The sequence below is a fragment of the Tympanuchus pallidicinctus genome, unplaced genomic scaffold, assembly GCF_026119805.1.
Source record: "Tympanuchus pallidicinctus isolate F22 unplaced genomic scaffold, pur_lepc_1.0 scaffold10, whole genome shotgun sequence".
Taxonomy (NCBI): Eukaryota; Metazoa; Chordata; class Aves; order Galliformes; family Phasianidae; genus Tympanuchus; species Tympanuchus pallidicinctus.
In genome coordinates this window covers 21,797,350-21,819,332 of record NW_026294619.1, presented here as the reverse complement: position 1 = coordinate 21,819,332, position 21,983 = coordinate 21,797,350, and the positions used below count along the sequence as shown (strand labels likewise).

At 37.9% G+C, this 21,983-nt stretch overlaps 1 long non-coding RNA gene across 1 annotated transcript in view; it reads right to left on the bottom strand.

The window, feature by feature from the left end:
* The window catches only part of LOC128073002 (uncharacterized), a 53,578-nt gene extending 31,822 nt beyond the window's left edge, over nt 1-21,756 (bottom strand). The window contains exons 1-2 of the long non-coding RNA XR_008202583.1: nt 21,720-21,756; nt 6,989-7,076 (exon numbers count right to left, since the gene is read on the bottom strand). This is a non-coding gene — a long non-coding RNA (uncharacterized LOC128073002). The remainder of the gene's footprint in view (nt 1-6,988; nt 7,077-21,719) is intronic.
* Between the last annotated feature and the right edge of the window lie 227 nt (nt 21,757-21,983).

The following is a 21,983-nucleotide window of genomic DNA, read 5'->3' as shown; positions in this document are numbered from 1 at the left end:
CAAACTGACAAGAAAATTTTAACACGTGTTCCCATTCTGTTAGGTATTCCGACTCACCTACAGAAAGCTAGCAATTTTTTTTTGATAGCCGCAAGACATTTATAAATTTAATAATTTACATTATTCTGTCTCTTTTCAGAGCTTGACTGAGCACTTATCTGCCTGGTGTTCTCAGACTTTTCCTCTTTGCCTGTTTAAAATCTGTACTTTCTTCCAGAACTTGAAGTTGTGCTAAATGACTTCAACCACCTTGAAGTCGTTACTCCACACAATGACATGTTCTGCAAGTTACCTTATGAATGGAAAAGAAAAAGTTAATTGTAGATTTACAGACAGTCAGTGTGCAAAAGAGTTTTAAAACAATCAGATGAATAAAAATTACAGCAGGAGTAACTCTTACCATTCTTGACTGCTTTAGCTATTTTTAAATCACCTTTCAAAAATGTACTTTTTTCCAAATACTTTTTATACTTGAGAAAACCACAGGCAGCCTATATCGGTGAAAATCACACCAATAAAGATTTCTTAGAATGAAACAATTTAACTACATTCCAAATACTGACACAAAGAAAGATTAATATTCTTCCTTCAAGTCATTCAACTACCCTCTCCCACAGTAGCATTTTCCTTCACAATTACAAAGGTTAAGCAGCTTTCCTACTATCATGGTTTTATGATTATTAATTATCGGTAAGAAGTCCTGAGTGAGCAAGAGGTGAGCAAGATATTGTTACCATTGTTGACCGATCACTGAAAATGAATGAAATTCGAAGTCTGAGAAAAGACTTCTCACGTCACCCAAAGGAGCCTATTGCCACTTGGTTACTTTGATGTTGGGACAATGGGGCCAACAGCATGTGGCTAGATGGTAGAGAAGCTCACCAACTGGGTGGCATTGCTAGGAACTCAGCCACTGACAGAGGCATTGGTACATACTAGAATGAGGCCTTCACCCTCTGGAAGCGGATGCTGTTAGTTGAAAAGAAAGATACCCCTTCAAAGATGATCTGACGCCTGAGAAAAAGAAATGGGCTGATGTGGAAGGAGGCATCCGTTATTTGAGAGAATATGCTGTGGTGGAAACGCTACATAGCCCCAATTTCATTCCTAACAAGCCAGATCAAGAGCATGATCCTGAGAGAGTCAGGTGTACACCAAATATGTGGCATATACTCACAAAGACTGCACCAGAAAGGTACGCCAGTACATTTGCAGCAATGTATGGCAAAGGGGAAAGAAGACCCCTTATAAATGAACTGATTAACAAACTTCAAGACTTTGAGTTACATTTAAGCCCTCTATGAGCTTGTGTTTCAGTCATTGCAAAAGTAGCTGAAAAGCTGGACAGAAAGGAGAGCAAACAAGAAGATATCATAGACAAACTGTCAACTGTGCCTAATGTTGATGGATCCATGGTGGTAACAGATACATCCAATGGGGATCAGAATTCCCAAAACAGCCTACTGGAGGGGCTGATCAACTTGGTTTCCTCCCAGCCAGTGTCATCCAACATCTCAGCTATCAAAAGAAGACGTCCTCCTGCTCAAGCAAGTGACAACAGTGAGTAAAGCCAGTGGAGAATGGAGGCTGACAGTGGATTACCATGGCCTGAATGAAGTCACACCCCCACTGAGTGCTGCTGTAACGGACATGTTAGAACTCAAATATGAATTGGAGTCAAAAGCAGCCAAATGGTATGCCACCACTGACATTGCTAATGCCTTTTTCTCCATTCCTTTGGCCAAAGAATCTAGGCCACACTTTGCTTTCACCTGGAGGGGCATTCAGTATACCTGGAATCGTTTGCTCCGAGGTGGAAACATAGCCCAACAATTTGCCATAGGTTGAGCCAAGCTGCACTAGAACAAGGTGGTACTCCTGAGCACTTACAGTACATTGATGACATTACTGTATGGGGCAACACAGCAAAGGAAGTTTTTGAGAAAGGAGAGCAAATAATCCAAATCCTTCTGCTTGCTGGCTTCACTATTAAGCGAAGCAAAGTAAAATGACCTGCCCAGGAAATTCAGTTTCTAGGTATAAAGTGTCAAGATGGCTGTCATCCACATCCCGACAGATGTAGTCAACAAAATCACTGCCATGTCTGCAGCCTTATTGTAAGCGACATGGAAGAAGAATGACTTTGTGTGGGGTCCTGAGCAGCAGCAGCCTTTTGAGCAGATTAAACAAGAAATAGTCCATGCTGTGGCCCTGGGGCCAGTATGGATGGAACAGGATGTAAAGAACATTCTCTACACTGCTGCTGGAGAGAAAGGTCCCACTTGGAGTCTGTAGCAAAGAGCCTCAGGAGAGACCTGAGGCCAACCCCTCAGGTTTCTGGAGTTGGGCGTACAGGGGGCCGGAAGAGGGCTACACTCCATGTGAAAAGGAGATCTTAGCTGTGTATGAGGGGGTTCGGGCTGCTTCCGAAGTAGTCAGTACGGAAACACAGCTCCTTCTGGCACCTCGACTGCCAATGTTGATCTGGATGTTCAAGGGAAAGGTTCCCTCCACCCATCATGCTACTGATGCCACTTGGAGTAAGTGGATTGCGTTGATTACGCAGTGAGCGTGGATGGGGAACCTCAGCTGACCAGGGATCCTAGAGGTCATCATGGACTGGTCTGAAGGTAAAAAGTTGGGAACATCACCAGCAGAAGTAGTATCACATGCTAAAGAGGCCCCACCATACAATGAACTACCAGAGAATGAAAAGAAATATGCCCTGTTCACAGATGGATCGTGTCATATTGTGAGGAATCATCACTGATGGAAATCTGCTGTGTGGAGCCCCACACGACAAGTTGCAGAGGCCACTGAAAGGAAAGGCGAATCAAGCCAATTTGCAGAGGTAAAGGCTGTCCAACTGGCCTTAGATGTTGCTGAACGGAAGAGGTGGCCAATGCTTTATACTGACTCATAGATGGCGGCAAACGCTTTATGGGGGTGGTTACAACAATGGAAAAGAAAGGGTAAATCTATTTGGGCTGCTCAACTGCGGAAAGATATTTCTGCCCAAATAAAGAATATGGTTATAAAGGTGCACCATGCAGGTGCCCAAGAATCAGACTACTGAAGAACAGCAAAATAACCATCAGGTAGATCGAGCTACCAAAATTAAGGTGGTTCAAATAGACTCAGACTGGCAACACAAGAATGAATTATTTCTAGCCCAGTGGGCCCACGAGACCTCAGGCATCAAGGAAGAGATGCAACATACAGATGGGCTACAAACTTAAGGGTGGACTTAACTATGGATGCTATTGCACAGGTTATCCATGACTGTGACACATGCACCACAGTTAAACAAGCCAAGAGGATGAAAACTCTCTGGGGGGATGGACGATGGCAAAAGTACAAATATGGGGAGGCATGGCAGGTTGATTATATCACCCTGCCACGATCTCGCAATGGTAAGCGTTATGTGCTTATTATGGTGGAGGCAGCCACTGGGTGGCCTGAAACATATGCAATACCCCATGCTACCGCCCGAAACACCATATTAGGTCTTGAGAAACAAGTCCTGTGGTGATGCGATGCTCCAGAAGGAATTGAGTCAGATAATGGGACTAGTTTCAAAAATTCTCTAGTAAATACTTGGACCAAAAATCATGGCATCAAGTGGATTTATCATATCCCCTATCATGCACCAGCTTCTGGTAATATTGAAAGCTACAATGGGTTGTTAAAATCCATGTTGAAAACAATGGGTGGCAGAACATTTAAGCATTGGGAGAAGCATTTGGCAGAAGCCACCTGGCTAGTCAATACTAGAGGACTGATCAATTGTGATAGTCCTGCTAGCTCCCTACATACTGTCAAGGGAGACAAGGTCCCTGTAGTACATGTAAAGAACATGCTAGAAAAAGCAGTTTGGGTCTCTCCAGCTTCTGGGAAGGGCAAACCTCTGCATGGAACTGTTTTTGCCCAGGGATCTGGGTCCACTTGTTGGGCGATGCAGAAGAACAGAGATGTTCAATGAGTGCTACAAGGAAGTTTGATGTTAGGGGAGTGCAGTCAGTAATTGCATGTGTGTATACATAGGTTTGTGTGTGCGTGTGTTTAATGTTTGGTAATTATATTTTGTTTGTCTATATTAAGCATGATGTAGTGATGTAGAATAAGGGGTGGAATGTCATGGTTTTATGATTATTAGTTATCAATATTCCACATCATAACATCATGTGGGGCACTGGGAGTTTAACTGTTAATGCTCAAGTTTTGAGTACCTGCCCAGAAGAGAAGAACTACATTCCCCAGGGGACTTTGCGGTCACAGAGAAGAGATAGAACTCCTGGCAAGGTCACCTGATCCACTTTTTCATCTGCTCTTCTTCATCAGGTCTCCTCCTGTCTCCCTACTGCTGAACTGGACTGCGCATCTCACCTCAGTGTTATGGGTGAGGCCTATCCATCTTTTGGACATTCTCTCTCTCATTATATTTATTATCTTCAATTCTAATTATATTGTATTATGGAGTGTTATCTTGCATTCCGATGCTATATTCAGTAAATTAGTTTGTTTCTCCTCAGATCATTGCTGCTATTTTTAATTATATTGGGTTCCCCTGTTTCCCTTTTCCTGGAGGTGCAGATTTTGTGAAATCCCTCCTTCCCGCTAGTCACAGAAATGGGCCAAACCAGCCCGTAAACTTCTGACACCTACAATGCTGGTACGCCCTCACAAGCCCTTCTTTGTCTCACTGACTGGCAAATGTATCAGTTGTAATACAGAAAACCCTTAAGTTTGCTTTCATTAGAAAGAATGAAAAAAACAGTATACAAGGGAAGACTGGAAACCACTGAGGAACTACTGGCATCAGTGATCTAGGCAAGTGCTTATTCATAGCTTGTGAGTAATAAATTCTTAAAGGAAAGTGAGGAAGAGGCAGAAACAGAGCACAGAGCTTTTAAGGATGCAGTATGCATTAAACCAATATAAAGCAGTATTAAATGAAAATTCCGGAATCCATTACCTCCATCTACCTCTTTTCATTTAGTCTCATCTCTTGTTTTTCTTTATGGACTAAAGTTATTCAGAAAGGAGCAGATCTTTTTTCACAAGAAAAGATCACAGCTAATCACCCAGGTGCTTTCAAAAACTCCTGCACAAGCAGCTGAGCAACAAAAACATGTCAGAAACTCAGTGCAATGCCTTTAACTCTCCTAGTCTCACAGGGAACTGCTGCACAGTTGCAGAGAAGCATCTGCTACTATAGTCCTAAGTAAATCAAACTAGGATCAATGTAAGCTGGCAATAAAACAGCACAATCCCTTTGTGAATTAGTTTCTGATTCAGGATTAGAGATAGGAACACTGAGAAATGAGGTCTGTAGCCAGTCCCATAAATGCGGTCTTTGCAGTGAGGAAGTTTGCTTCAAACAGCACAGTGAGAGCCCAACAGCAAGCTCAGGGCCAATCCTAAATCACTGGGAGCAGAGTTCAGTCAAAATGCTAGGTGAGGTCTTTCAAAAAAGAAGAGAATGTTATCAACTGTAGTAGCCTCATATTTCATGTACATATTTTCTCAGTACTTTTTTCATTGGCTTTTCCAAAGAATGTGTAACTTGTCATATGACAGAAACATTAAATCACAGTCACCTGTAACTGCTTGTAAATGACAACTAATAAGAAAATTATAGCTATTTCTACAGAAGACATTACTATCAGCTGCAATTTTTTTTTTTTTTTTTTGAAACACCACACAATTTAGAACAGTCTTCTTAGAAGTGCCACAGAACTGATAGCATCAATAAAACCTGTTTCTATCCAAATGCTGATCATTTTGTAGGCAAGGTTAGTTGGTTTAGTTAGCATTATACAGCATTACATTAAGAGCTGTTGAAAAAACAAAGTGTGCTGCAGTAATTCAAACCCAAACACAATTTATAGGTGGAGGAGTAGTGAGAAAGAAATTTAGCAACTTAAATGTTGTTCTATAACATTCACAGATGGAAAAAATTACTATAGCTTTAATTTCTTTTTAATTAAGTACTAATGTGTGAAGTCTACTGAGTCTACTGCATTCGATCTTTAAGTTTAATAATTAGTAATATAATGCTGACATTACTGAATGTAATTAAAGTATTTACCTTGCAGTTAAAACAGACTTTTATCATCCAAATAATATAGCAAAAAATTTAAATCATCAACAAAAAGAATCAGAATTAAGATCCTTCACCTCTGTTCTGTGTGTGTGGGTGTGTGTGTATATATGTATGTATATATACAGAATGGTAATAATTTCTGAAGACACTTCATTACACTGAAGAGATCAGATTTTTACCTTCCAATGAACACTTCAGACCTATGGTCTCCCATCTTTCTAGAAGAACACTACAGTCAGCCATACACTATTACTCTGTTCTTCAAAACATATGTTAAGCAACAATATCTAAGAAAGAGCATAACTAAGAGATGCTATGAGAAAAAAAAAAATCCCTGCTTGGTGGGTAAGACCTTCAACAACTGAAGAGCATATGGGTTACATTCCGTTTCCCAGACTAACTTGAAAAAGCATTGGTATTCACTGACTTAAAGCCTTGCTGACAGAACTCTGCATAATAGTTAAGTTCCCTGTATAAAGCCAGAACAAATAAACTTTGTTCCAAGCAATTCTTAATTCTCTAAGCAGTAACTGGAATAGTACAAAACAGAATCTATGGAAAAGTAATTTCAACAGCCAAAAAATTACAGTAACATGAGTATTATGGAATCAAACTGTGAATGTGAACAAAAAAAAATTTTGTCAGTGCCTCCTGAATGTTTCATGTCTAACTGAAATGGAAGTGGCTCCCATGAGAAAGTTCAAATTTAGCACATATTTTTTAATATCTTATTTTCCAGCTGTCATTTTCTCACTTGCTTAAATGGAAGATAATAGGAAAAAGACATCTTGCATTCATCTCTTGCTTTGACAAAGCACATTTATTATGACAAAGTCTCACTGTACTTGTGTTTAGCCAGCTCACCTTCAGGTTTTTTCCTACCTTTATTCAACTTCAGCACTGCATCCAGCCTTCTAACACTACAAAACACTCTGGAGAGCCACTGATGGTCTTGCAAGTAAGGGGATAACTGAAGAGAATACATTTAGAAATTTTTATGCAAATTTTTATCTCCATTAAGTCTCTGGAAACATTAATACAAATTACTTAAAAAGCTGTCATGCTAGACACTCTCCACCAACAATCAAGAGGGAATGGTGTTTGGTCAGCCAAGAGAACACATAAACCTGGTGGAAAGTTTGAGAAGTCATGTAATAGTCTAAAAATACCTTCTTTATTAGGTGGAAGAAAAATCAGTAGCTCTTCAAATAAGTAGATTATTGTATAATCAATGAATATTAAGATGTTATAATTACAAAATAAACAAGAGAGTTTGGCAGAGCAGATTATGATAACAAAAAGAGGATAGATAGAAAGCTTATCCCTATCCTGGGCTCACTTACAAAACTCCAGCAGAGTAGATCTCCAGAAGAGATCCTTCCTCAGTGGTAGCCAGCTCTTAAATAGGTCTAGGAGCTATTGCCTGAATTGCCTTCACCTGTGCTCCTCTGGCTGACTCATTGGTCCCCTCAGATGATCAATCAGAGGTTCAGGCTATGACTCAGCAGTTCCCATACAATTATAAAACATGTTGTGTTAGAAAAGACCTTAAAGATCATCTAGTTCCAACCCCTCTGTTATGCGCAAGGACAAGTTCCACTAGACCAGGTTGCCCAAAGCCATGGGCACTGAATATTTCCAGGGAAGGGACATTCACACGTTCTCTGGGCAACCTGTTCCTGTGCCTCACCACCCTCTCCGTAGGCAATTTCCTCCTAATATCTCAACTAAATCTACCCTCTTTTAGCTTAAATACATTATCTCGTCTTATGACTAAACTCAGGTTTTGTCTAGGAAGGCCTCATTGAGGTCTGCCTAGAACTTTCTTTTCTCCAGGCTGAAGAATTCTAGCTCTCTCAGCCTGTTTCCAAAGGATAGGTGCTCCATCTCTTTGATCATCCACATGGCCCTCCTCTGGACTCGTCCCAACAAGTCCATATCTTTCTTACCAGCCCAGGATATGGTTAACTTCCTGGGCTGCAAGTGCACATTGATGTCTTGTGTTGAATTTTTCATCATCCAACTCCTCCATATTCTTTTCCTAAGGGCAGCTTTCCACCCAGCCTGTATTTTTGCTTGGAATAGCCCCAGCTCAGCTCTGGACCTTGGCACTTGGCCTTATTGAACTTCATTAGGTTCTCATTAGCCAAGCTTTCAAGCCCATCAAGGTCCCTCTGGATGCCATTCGTTTTCTCCTATGCATCAACTGCAGCACTTAGCTTGGTGTCATCCATAAACCTGATGAGGGAGCATTCAATCCCACTGCCCATGTCACCAACAAAGATGTTAAATAGTGCTAGTATCAATACAAAAACCTTAACCAATGCCATTTGTCATTGGTCTCCACTTGGACATTGAGCCATTGATAACTATTTGAGAGCAAACAAATCAGAACTACTCATATATGGCAGTCTTTATAGAAAGTATGCTGACAACATGAATGCGAGGTACAAGGACAGCTTTATCCTAAATTCCTATTCAAGACTGAATTTCTCAGCTCTGGTACCAGCATGCATCGGGAATGTTTACCTGGCAGGTATTGCCCACGCCATGGCTAAAGTACCCAACAGCCATACTTACTATATGTTTTAAAGGAATCAAGAAAATATTGAATGTTGATAAAAAGCACTTAAATCCTAAAATTCAGGCATGGATTTGAATGGCTTGAGCATGGGAGCAAGCTGAAAAAGTCAGGGCTCTTCAGCCTGTAAAAGAAAAGGCTCTAGGGGGACACTGTAACAGCCTTCCAGTCCTGAAAGGAGCCTACAGGAAACATGGGAAGGGACTTTTTATAACAGCATGTAAAAACAGGAGTTTGGGAAATGGCTTTAAACTGGAAGAGGGTAGATTTAAACTAGATACTAGGAAGAAATTATTGGTGTAACACTGGAACAGGTTGCTCAGTGAAGTTGTAGATGCCCCCTCCCTGGAGACCAAGGATTGTTCAAGACCAGGATGGATGGGGTTTTGAGCAAGCTCCTCTATAGGGCGGTGTCCTGGCCTACAGCAGGGAGATTGGAACTGGTGATCTTCAAGGTCACTTTCAAACAAAACCATTCTGTGATTCTCTGACTGGAGAAAATTACATATTTAAAGAATTCTTTATTCTTTGTATTTTAAAAAAGAAACAGCTTTGGCAGTCTCTTTATGAACAAAATAAAGTTGGAGTGTTCTTCCAGTACATCCTTTGTAATTTATTTCCTAACATTGATTCCAATAATTTCTCCATTACTCTTGAAGGCTGACCTTTCAGTGGCATGTTAAAGAACTAATAGCATCAACGGTAAATATAGCTTTTGTGTAGCAACACCATTCTTCATACCACTACATTGCTGCTTAACACAATATTACTTCTAGCTGTCACCATCTTAAAATTATCTGCTTTCTGCAGGAAATGTTTATAACCACACTAGTCCTTGAGAGATACAAGGCAGTACATTTTCTGCATTACTTTTCTTCATTATTTCAAATTAAGGTGATATGTGACAGTTATATCCCAGAGCATAAACTGTTGCATATGATTAAAATTAGTTTTCAACATTGTTTTTCTCCTTTTAGCTCTTTTTCCTTCGATTTCTGAATAACTTGTTTGTTTTTGTTTCTTTTGGAGGTACTTGAAGCTTCAATACAATGAAGAAGTTCCAGATGTCTCGCAGAACAAAGAGTAAATTTCAACTTCTACTAGACATAAGCTTATGAAACCTTAATCTATATCACACAAAACACTCTAAAGTAGTTTCACTTCAACAAATTCAAGATATATGTAACTGATGGAACAGTAAACAATTCAGAAGACACAAATGTGTCTGGGAAACGTCTAAGTTATGCCAGTAAGAAGAGAATTATCAGAGTTTCTAGTCAGTATAAGAAGCATGGGAGAGGTCCTTTACCTTATTATTAGGAAGAAAGGATGTGAGATTGATTTCGCTTTATAAAATGAGGGAAGTATCATAATTAGTTCTTAGAAAACAGTCTACAAAGCTAACTGAGAAAAATGGAGATATTTTTAAGAAACATCACCACTGCAATAAAATTGCTCAGAACTGTAAGCATTTTCCTCTCTCTTCCAGCTTACCAAGCAACATATGCTTTGAGATTTCAAAAATTTAACTGTTTGATCCTTAAATTTTTTTTTCCAATTAAGTACTTAGCAGATAAATGTTGATAGGGCAGTATATGTCTAGTAACTCAGTCACACATCCACAGTGTTCATGTAGATGGCAAAAGAGTATTTGCAGCAGCTCTAAAGAAATCACAGTCCCTGTGGAAAACCACTTTTTCTACACTCAAAAAATTCCATCAGATCTATTATGACTTTTAGGGGGTATTCAGTGAGTCCTGAAGAATTTATACCCAAGAACATCTGGATGGAATTAATTTAAAAAGCAAAATGCAATTATGTTAATTCCAGCTTTGGGTAGATGAGACTCTTTGTCAGGTATCCCAAGAACAGAAATACTAAATTATTAGCACTTACCCATATGCAAACAGATGCAGAGGTTTATGATATGGAGGAGAACTACCATGAAAGTTAAAGAAAAAATGGGTTAGCTACAATCACTCAGTGTCATACATCTATGCCTATTTTAGAAATTTTATTTTTCCTCAAGATAAAAAGTTAGGTTTGAAGAAATCTTCTGGCTTACTTCCTCAGTCACTAACACCACAAAAAAAGATCAAAGCCATGTGTAGTAAAACAAGACACAGATTTCTCTGTACCACTGTGGCATTACTCTATCTCATTTGCTTGACCAAAAAAGTGAAGGCATTCTCAAATACTGTCAGCAATTTTTCATGGAAGGAGTTCGAAGACTACAAGGATAGCGAGCAGTACAGAGCTTCTAAGAAAGCTAGGTGACATATAGAACTCCAACACAACTCATAATACAGCAATAGCTTTAAACACTTTCCTCCTCCACCACATATCAACAGTCACAAACTACTGCCATTAATGACAGAGGAAGAGAGTTCTCTATTCATTTACTGATAAATACTTTGGTTTCATTTAAATAACTGGTTTAAGTAATTTAGATTAACCTGACTGATTTTTGCCTAAAGAAAATTGGAGATCACACAGACAAGTGGCTCTATTAGCTGAGCAGTGGGACTAGTAACTCCTGACAAAAGGGCAATAAAATTGATGAACCAGAATATTTTAATAGCTGTACATTTCACTAGTTCACCATCTGTCAGTTAGCACAAGACAATTTTCAACACTTATTCCAAGAATATAATGTCAGAATAGCACAATACAAAGAAATCAAGGTGGTTCTGAGCAAGATTGCTCAGATCCCAGGAACAGTCAAACTTGTGCATTATCTACATTAAGGACCTCTTTACAGCTTAAATTTTTTTATACATTTCTCTGTAGTTAACAAAATACGCAAGTTAGAGATGTAGTCAACGAAATACGTAAAGCGGGGGCTGTCAAGGTCACCAGGCGTAACGAGGCGCAATCTGTGTGGGCCCCTTGCGTGGTTAGCTAATACGTGAAAGGGGGGCTGTGGAAGTCATCAGCCTCTGCGGGGGCTCCTTGACTCATAAGAAAACCATGATGAGACATGGCAAGACAAGACATGCCACACGTCTATTGGGCATAGATAACCATAGCAAGGGTGATTGGTGGCACTGTGATATAAGGGACAACTATAAGAAGAGTGTGTTGCTTGCAATAAACGCCATTTGCCGCTCACCACATTGGTGTCATAAAGCGTGTGATTTGGCCGGGGCTGTCTGAGCACTTCACGACGGGACGTTAATCAGAGGTTGCCGAAGCAAAGGCAACATTTCTCACAACTGTAGTGACTGAAATTCAACAATGGACACCAATCACCACAGTGAACAAGTATGAAGAAGAAAAACAGTACAAAGATAACTCTTGGATTATAGAGCAGAAGAACTCAAACTCATACTTAAGCAACAGACAGCTTTGTGGAATTAATGATTTGTCAGATTATGTTTCATAAATAAAAGTTAATTTTACCAACTACATTATTAATCTATGATTCCTTGATTTTGATTTTTATTTTTTAATTTTATTTTGACCAACAGTACATCTTAAGACTGTGGAATCTGAATTACATAGTTAACTCAATTTTAACAATTTTTGTTAAAGATAATGGATATCTACCTTCTGGAAAACTAGCATGATGCTTCAGTTCCTCTTTTCTAAAATATAGAAATAATTAAATGAAAACAGAGAACACTTTATCACCAAGAAAAAACATCTCAGAAGTATTGTTCTTTGTTTCTTCTCATTCCTCTTCCTTCTTATACAATATCATTTTGCACATTTATAGCAGTATGACTCTATGAGCCAATGAGAAAGAGCAGACATAAAATATGGTTTATAGGGCAGCTTTTCACACTCTCCTCCTTTCCAAGAGGAATACTGAATTTACTAGACCACAAAGTGACTTCAGAACAATTTGCCTTTCATTCTAACTTTTTAAACACAGTCTGGTACCTTCCCTTATTTTTAAAGGCATTGCATTTTCAACTTAAGAATGCGGAGTGTGACGTTACTATGAATTAAGTGGATACAGATACAAATGTATTTTTCACACCCAAGCAGCCATTTTAAAAAAGGAAGCTATTAATACAAAATGTCCATTGAAGCTATTTCAGTAGTTTACACAGTCTTTCAAAAATCCTTTCCAAAGAAAAAGGTCACAAAAGGATGTTCTTGGAGAAAGGACGTACTCTCACAAGCACCACAAGGCTGGGATAGTCTAATTTCTTGAGTAAGACGATAGTTTCCATGGACTGAGATTTAAAACAGGACATGACTGTCTTTGCATGGAATGCCTTCAAAGAAACATTGTTTTGACACAGACTGTGGAGATCTGTTTCTTTATTAATTTGATTTAAAAGCTGAAATAAGAAACAAAAAGCAGTAGTCATATCCTGTTTTTAAGGTTAGCATGGGAGATTTCAAAGATGTTTAAAAACAATTTCAGGCAAGCATACTTGGTGACAGTAAATTCATGCTGTAAGGGTGACAAAGTCACCAGAGAATTGCACATGATTTAATACATCCTCCTACTCCATCCATAAGCTGTGAATGTGAAATTACTCTTTCCCAGGAATCTATTCATAAAGAAAGAGAGAAAGAGAGAAAGAGAGAAATAGAGTGCAGGTTCAAAAAGATCTGCTGATAGAATTGAGGAAAGTTAATTACTGTCCAAATCTCACGTGGAAGTCCTTACTACCGTATTTGTGGCAGCCTTGCTGTCTGTTGCTACCTGCAGCTCAGAGAAGCAGTTGGTCTTATGAAAGTTTATTCTGATTCAGGAGTCTTCAACAAGATTTGTTTTACAGGTGTAGATGAAAATAAAAGAATTTGACAAAAGATGAACTTAGTCAAGACTAAAGACAAATTTTTCTAAGATGAAGCTGTAGGTTTAAAAAAAAAAAAAATCAGAGAAACAAATTATGCATTCTGCCTCTAGTTTCTCCAGCAAACACCTACAGTATTTATCCTGGCACTTTTTTTCAAGTTTTAGTTTCCTCTAGAGTCTTTTTATTTTTTCTTACTATGTTATTATGCTTCTCAAACCATCTGAGTCTCCTGCTTGCATACAATATTTGATAGTTACAGGCAATAACAGGGCAGTTTCTTTAAAGGAACTGAGTTCACATGCCAATAGCTTTCTTTAATAAAATCATCAAGAAAACATTAGAAATCCTATTTTAAAACATGAGCCATTATAAATTTCTACCATTTTGCTCTGCTCAGGATTAGTCCCTTCACCACACAGAAGTAAACATCCAGCTGTATGATGAGAAATCCTGAATATTTGAACCTGAAACTCAACTCGTACTAAACAAGAATATGTGAATAGGAGCCTCAGATAGGCTCCTATAGATATAAGATAAGATAATTTCTTATATCTAAGATATAAGAAAAACATGAAGAGGCACAGAAATGTATACAATGCTACATCTATCATGGGCACATCACTTGCATATGGAGATACATGTCTGCATGTTACATATACCCAGCAGACAAACCTGTGATGCTGGTATTCTAGAAATACAAGTGTCCTCCTTCAAAAAGACATAACTCATCTCATTGGTAAGAGATAACGAAGCACATTTAATAGCCAGAAAAAAATAAGGATACAGGCTTCAATGGAAAAATATTTTTCTCCATGGAAAGGTTTTACTGTATTAAACCCAAACTATTTTTAACTTGACAGTCTCAAAACAGGCACCAAAAAAAACAGTTTACAAGGTCTATGATAAATGTGTTTACAAAACTTCTCACGGCATATATATTCCTTTTCATACCCATAGCTCTGACAAAGTAACAAATCAGAAATACAGAAAACCAGCTTCTCTAAAGTAAAAACTTCCAAGAAATTGTAAAATGCATTCAAGTATTTTAATCTTCATGAGTGTTGCATTGATGAAAAAGTCTCAGGCTACTGTTATATCCTTATTTTGTGAAATCATTTAGAAGGCTCATTTTTGTTCTCAAGAGGAATTCAAACAGATTTCAAAGCTCCAATATTCTGATTTGGAAGAGAAAAGGGGCTGCTTGTTTATTGTTAGAAGACTGAAATCTTGTTTTAAATCTAGACTTTAGCTTATTAAATCCTTGCCTAAATTACAGATGTCTGACATGATAAAAGCCCAACAAGATCCCACACAGATGTCCAGCATAAAATAGACCTTTGTTTCTAGTAGTACTGTAAAGCATATACATCATGCACAGTAAGCATTTATTAGTCAGAAACTTTCAATAGCCAACTTGGTTTGTAACCATATAGTTTGTGTCTCCACAAAGTCAAGCACATCCCTATCTTTGAGCTCCTTAATGAATTTTCAGTTGAAAGAACGGCTTATGAGCACACAGGCCAACTGAACATTCTCAATTCAGTGATGAAGTTTTTCTCACTTTGTGAAAGTTGGCAGGAGTGCTGTAAGGAAAAGTATCACCATAAAGCTACCCGAAAGTATTGCTTAGCTAAGGAAGGCCTTTATTACACCATTTCATCTTTCTTCCTCTAGATGATTCTTGTATGCTTTGGGAAAAGATTAAGCATTGTTAAAGGCTCAATCACAAGTTTTTGTCTTACTCTGTCCTGTTTTAAGGCTTTAGGTATGCAAGAACAAGAAGCAAAGCAGTCAAGATTAACTATTTTCAGATTCACATCCATTTGACATACTAGGGGCAGAAGCCAGGTGATAGTAAACCACAGTAAGATGAAGTGAGTGCAAAGTCAAAGCCAAACAATCAGGGCAGTCACTAGAAGCATATGTGAAACACTTGGATTAGAAAGCCACAAAAACAGGAAAGCAGCAGATTTTAGCTATTGGACTAGGAAGATTGGTTACCTGACATGACTCTGAAACTTTGTCAAGTTCAAATAAATGTACTCTTCCTCTGCTAGTTATAACCAAACCAACAGCCTTTATTGAGATGAGAAGCTTACTACCTTCTTTGCTCATCAAACTTAGTAAGAACATACTGAATTTTATGTCAGAAAGTGGTGTGCTTGTATTTTGGTGACTCCACCACTTCTGCACTTTCCTTTGGCAATGTATCATTAGTTCTCAACATGGTCACTTCCTAGAGATTTCAAAGGTAGCACGTTTTCTGGAACTTTGATTTCTTTTAGTATTTCTGTCTCATCTTAAACCTAGCCTGAACTCTGTACCAAAGAGGAGGAAGCTTTACATTATCATACACAGCACTGCAACTAAGGTTCTGAGCTGCTCATGTAGCCATATAAATTCAAACCATCAATCCCTTAAAAAAAATGTGAATCTGGCAGCACTTACTAACATGAGAACATGACAAAATCCGCTAAGAAGGTACATTACGGTGTTTGGGATTTTATATTTCCTTCAGAAGCAATAGTTGAAAGGAAAATAATTGCTGCACAGGGTACTGACAGGCAAATAGTTCTTTTTTGTTGTTATTGTTGACAAATTAGTAACCATCATTCACAGTTTCATTTTTAAAAGGCCATTTAAAATTGCTACAATAGGAATTGTATGATATCTCAAGTTACAGCCAAAAATACTTAATACTCAATACCTACTGAAAATGATTGCAATATTTATATGCAAGGATGAGATGTCTATGCTAACAGAACACATCAGAGAAGTACTTCCTACCTATTGTTCTCAACTGAAAGCAAAAAGCTTGCCTGAAAATGTATGAGTGTAAGCTAATATTTTTTGCTGATGCTTTCTGGAATTTAGTGAAAACAAGGTGAAAAAAAGTTGCAATGTTAGTAAAACACCTGGAAAATATTTCTTACTAATGCTTTTGTCCCATTTATACCCTTTTTTTAGAGATTGGTATCTTCTAAACTATCATCGTTATCAAACAAGGGATAGTTTAGATTGCTCCAGAAGCTATTTATCTTTTCTCTGAAAATATCATAAGTAAATCACATACTTCTCTTTTGTACTTCTAGACACAAATTAATTACTGTTCGTCACAGTGATGACTATTAATTATATATGATGGCTTTTTAGAGGATAAGTACTTTTCATCTATTTTGGCAGAGAGAATCTCTCTTGTTCCTCCTCCCTCTGATGTCTACACTTAAAAATACAAAAAACAATGTCAAGCTGGAAATAGCAGGCAAGAATTTCCTTTTCAAAGATCTCCTTCCACAAAGCCTTAAAAACAAACCCCTTTCAGAGACTACCCCTGCAGTTTGTGACTATTGTCACTTATTTCTTTGTGACAGACTATGGATATAAATACAGAACACTAGCACACCATGTATGAGCTCAATTATCTGTACAGGAGGATGACTTATCCTTTCAAGAACATTTGGCCAGCATATTGAGCAGCTTAGTTGCTTCAGCAGTTGGAAGTGTCACTACTCTCTGCTTATGCTGATAAATCAACTATTTGCTCTAAATGCACATGCGCAGCACCTATATCTGCTACTGATTTAAAACTTTTCTCTTCAACAATCCAAGTATAGAGTTTTGCCACACAGAAACTAGAAATGAGAATCACTATCTCATTCTCTATTATAACAAAAAGGCATGACTCTCCCCTTCCTAGTAAACCAGCAGAAAACAAAAATGAGGTGATATAAATAAAAAAATACATGGCTTATTATTATGGTTACATAAAATTATTCACAAAGTAGTGCAATGCATGACACTAAGTACCACTGCAGCACATTAAGACAGATCGCATTATTTTGAAAAACTAGAAGACGATAAGGTACCACAGCAATTGTACTGGTGTTCAAGTTTTACATACAATGATAATTCATAGAAGATTCTTTCTTCAAGTACTTGTTATCTATGTTGATATTTTATTCAATAAAAGAGAACTTGAAATTGACTACAGCACAAAGTATCATTATATTTAAAGTTCTTCTCTGGAGACTATTAATACTACACCTGAATACTTAAAAGAGATGAATGTATTTGTCCTTATTAGAAACCTCCAAAAAAAGAGAAATGATTTTTCCAAACTGACACGGAAAGTACAACAACAAAAATAAAGCTCTGGTTATCAGAAAGGTTTTATTTATCTGTTTATCACCAAAACAGAGCTGGCAGCCTGCAGACTTCTAAGGATCCTCAAGGAATAGCTGAGGCTAGAAGGCACCTCTGGAGACCGCTCAGCCCAACATCTTGTTCACAGCAAGTCAAGGTGACAAAAACAATAGCTGAAATGTGAGAATCTCCAGGAATAAAAGCATCGGTTTTTTGTTTTTTTCTTCTTTTTTTTCCCCAACTTAAGTGCACATGTTACTGGTGCATAGTCAATCTGGGGTTCCCCAGGAACTCCTTATACAACCCCACACTTTATGCTCAAAGTTTCTACCCAGCCTGGCCACCTCTAGTCTGTACTTGGGCCTCAGGTTTTGCCTTCACAAGCACAGGACTTCACATTATCTTTTGTTCAACTTCAGACACTGATTCTGCTCATTACTCTAATCTGCCAAAGTTTGACAGGAGGCTGCACAACCATCTGTTTTTCACCTGCAAGTTTGAGCACGCAGTCTATCTCATCAAACAGCTCATTAAAAAGCTAAGCAATATTAGACCTAGTAGCCACTCCTGAAGTATTTTGCTATGGGCTGCAAGCCAGTCCCACCTCACTGTCCGTTCAAGTAGTCCATACTCCAAGAGTTTGTCAGTCATCTCATGTCACAAGAGACAGTGCTGAAATCCTTGCTTAAGTCATGACAAGCAACATCCGCAGCTCTATCCCCACCCATCAAGGCAGTCATCTAATTATAGAAACCCACTGCAGATTCATTATGCATGATTTCCCTATCTATCACTCTTCTAGATACTGAACTCCACCATTTCATGGTCACTGAACCTAAGGTTGCCCCAGCCTCCACATCTCCAGTCAGTCCTTCCTGTTTTCATGTATCAGCTTGGGTGGAGCATCTCCCAACATCAAACTCTCCATTACCAATGTAATAAAGTTTTCATATACTCCAGAAACCTCTCACTACATCACAGTGTTGTCTCTCCAACAGCTTTAAGTCCCTGATAACAACCAGAGCCCATGAACATGAAGCTTCTTGCAGCTGTCTGAATGCTTCATCTAACGCTTCTTTTCCATCAGGCAGTCTTGGTTAAGCCAGATTTTACTTACAAATATATACACATATTTAACAGCCATACACTCAAAAAGAGTAAGCAAAATTAGGAAAACGAGACTGGAAAAGAATAGACTTCAAGGGATAGAAGATACAGCTGATAAGTAGGATTTTTTTGTTGGTAGAATTCAGTCATCTCATCCATCCATTTGTGTGATGAGCCTGCTACTTGTTTCGGCTAAGGTCATATCTAGCCCAGGCTTAAATATTCAGATTATTTTGAGATATATTACCGTAAATCTTGTCATCTGCACTCAGATTTTTCCAAGTTGTTTAAACTTTGAAATACAAAAAGCTACTGTGTCTAGAAACATCTATATTTTCACTGTCTTGTTTGTTGGGCTTTTTTTTTTGTTCACTGTTTTTCCTTTTTACTAGTGGTGATTTCTGATAAATCTATGTCTTTCATATATTACAAAGCTGATACATAGTTTATTTATCAATAGAGGTCTTAATAAAACATTTCCATGCTTTTCTTCCCCTCCATTCCCTTTATGTTCTGTTAATATTTAGCAAAATTCAGAGAGGCTGAAATTGATAGTCGCATTTCAGTGCACATCTGCCTTACCATTCCAAACTGGATAATCTTTGGATGCTCAAAACCAACTTCTAGTTTTCATTATGAACTAAGGAGAAATTAATTTTTTACACTGCAAATTACCTGTCACCTTTTCAGCAGAATGAAGAAATATCATAAACCTCAGCTAGATTCACATCCAGCAGTATGGAAGTTGGTAGAACTGTAACTGTTTGCCTAAGGACTTAATTTGGCCATGTATCTAAAATGACTGTACTACTACGGCATTAATCTGTAAGGAAATATTTGAGGCAACTCCATTGAATAACTTTTAATGATTGTCTATTAAATATTTAAGTAGAACCTTGCTGCTTTGGGATTTTTATTAGTCTATTTTCTTACAAAACATAATGGAAGTCTTCAGATATGATGCCAATTATGCATAGTTAACGGGCAATCAATCTCCTACATAGTATTGCTGGATAATTCCTATGCACTTAAATATGTGAGAACAACAATTTTATTTCAGTTCTCCTGGAAAACAGAATTTGGCTTCTACTGCTAATTCATCTTACCTCACTGGCACACAGCAAGCAAAGGTTTTGAAAATTTGAAAAGGGAAACTACGTGGAACCATCATGCATGCCAGTACTGACCCGTCTCATTCCACACAAACAGCTACCATAAATGCATACAGTTTAACTTAAGTGTTTATTTAATTAATTTCATGAACACTGTTACAGACATGATCTGTTTTAGCCTACAGATCTAACTAAAAATGACACATTAGGATAATCACAGTTAAGATTAGAAATGGATTGGAAAAAAACTGCATCAACAAAGTGGAAAAAAAGCCTCGATCTGAGTAAAGACAACCAAAATGCACCATTGCCAATAGAAAGCAAAATAAAGTCCACCAGCCACTTCAAACTTCATAGTTATTTCCAAAGTGAACTGTTTCTCCCCATTATACCCTAGCAAAAAAACTTATGGGGTCATTAGATATTACAAAAAGGAAGAAAACTCCATAAAACTGCTGTCACTAATTCATGCATTTAGGACAAAAGTGCCTGAGTGTTAGAAGGCTTTTTGCATTCAGTCTACAACACTATATAAAAGAATGAAGTAATAAGCAATAACAAGGGTTGAAAACCCACTTGTAACACAGTAGCCGAAGAGAACTGAATGAGAATTAAACAAACTATATTCAATTTATATCCTACTGAAAAACAGAAGGCTAAATACATAGTTTGCAAATAACTCAGAATAGCCTTCTCATGAGAATAATAATTATACGGAAAAACCAAACGAAGCAAGCATTTGCAAATGAGTGCTTGTACATTGTCATCATCAGGTGAGCAAAAGTATGTCTCTATCTCTAATTTCTATGCAATTGTTTCAGCTCAACTTGTACCAAAATTCTATTTAAAATCATCTGAATCATACAAATCAGTTTGCTAGTACTTTTTCCCTCATTCAGTTTAAATATGCTAATACTTATTTTACATGTAACGTATATGTATGTTTTTATATACACATGTAGAAATTTTCCACTTGGTTCAGCAGCATCACTTTATGTACTACATATATAAAATGCACATCTGTATGTATATATGACTGTATGGGAACTGCTGAATCACAACCTGAACCTCTGATTGACCACCTGAGGCAAGCAATGTGTCAGTCCTGGGAGCATAGGGAAAGATAATTCTCCTGTGCTACCGGAAGGGGTGGAGCCTGGCTGCACCTCTCCTAGATCCCATTTAAGAGATGACTACCACTGGGGAAGGATCTTTTTGGGGTTGCTCCTGTTGGAGTCTTCTTAGTGAGCCTGGGATAAGGGTACGCTTTCTATCCATTCTTTAGCATGATAACCTGTTTAGCCTAACTTTCCTGAATATTTCTTAATTGTAACATCTGTATATTCACTGATTACACATATGACTAGTATTACTTGATTGTCTATTAGAACGTAAATCAAGCTTTTGAAATTGCAGAGAAATGCCATTAAGAGAGCTGTTATGAATATCCTCAGGTAAACATAATATACTGCCACTTCTCTCCACCCCTCTAAGAAAACATCCTAGTGCATCAGAACTGTCAAAAGCTATTAGACGAAGTTTCTGCAATTGATGTTAAGTGAGATTTACTTGAAGGCAAAGATTAATATAAAGTAAAAACATTCTACCTTTTTCATGAAAGCACATACGCTCCCAAGCTAGGTCACAAACATAGTTTTCATTAGAACTTTATTTAAAAAAAAGACAATAAAAAGTAAGTTGTAGGTTCCTTGAACTCCTGACCTAAAAGCAAAACTGTTTCTACCAGTTACAACTAAGTCAGGTACTGTTTTCTTTCTTTTCACATTACAGAATATCTCAATATACAGCTGTATAATCAATGAACATTAAGAGGTTGCAACTACAAAACAAACAAGAGAGTTTGGCAAAGTAGATAATGATAACAAAAAGAGAACAGATAGAAAGCTTACCCCTATCCTGGGCTCACTTACAAAACTCAAGCAGAGCAGATCCCTAGAAGAGATCCTTCACCCCTGGTAGTCAGCTCTTAAATAGGTTTAGGAGGGGTGGAGCCTGGCTCCACTCCTTTCGGCAGCACAGGTGAATTGCCTTCACCTGTGCTCCTCTGGCTGACTCATTGCTACCTTCAGATGATCAATCAGAGGTTCAGGCCGTGACTCAGAAGTTCCCATACACTAGCAATAATTTGAGCTAATAGTTCTGATTGTAATTGC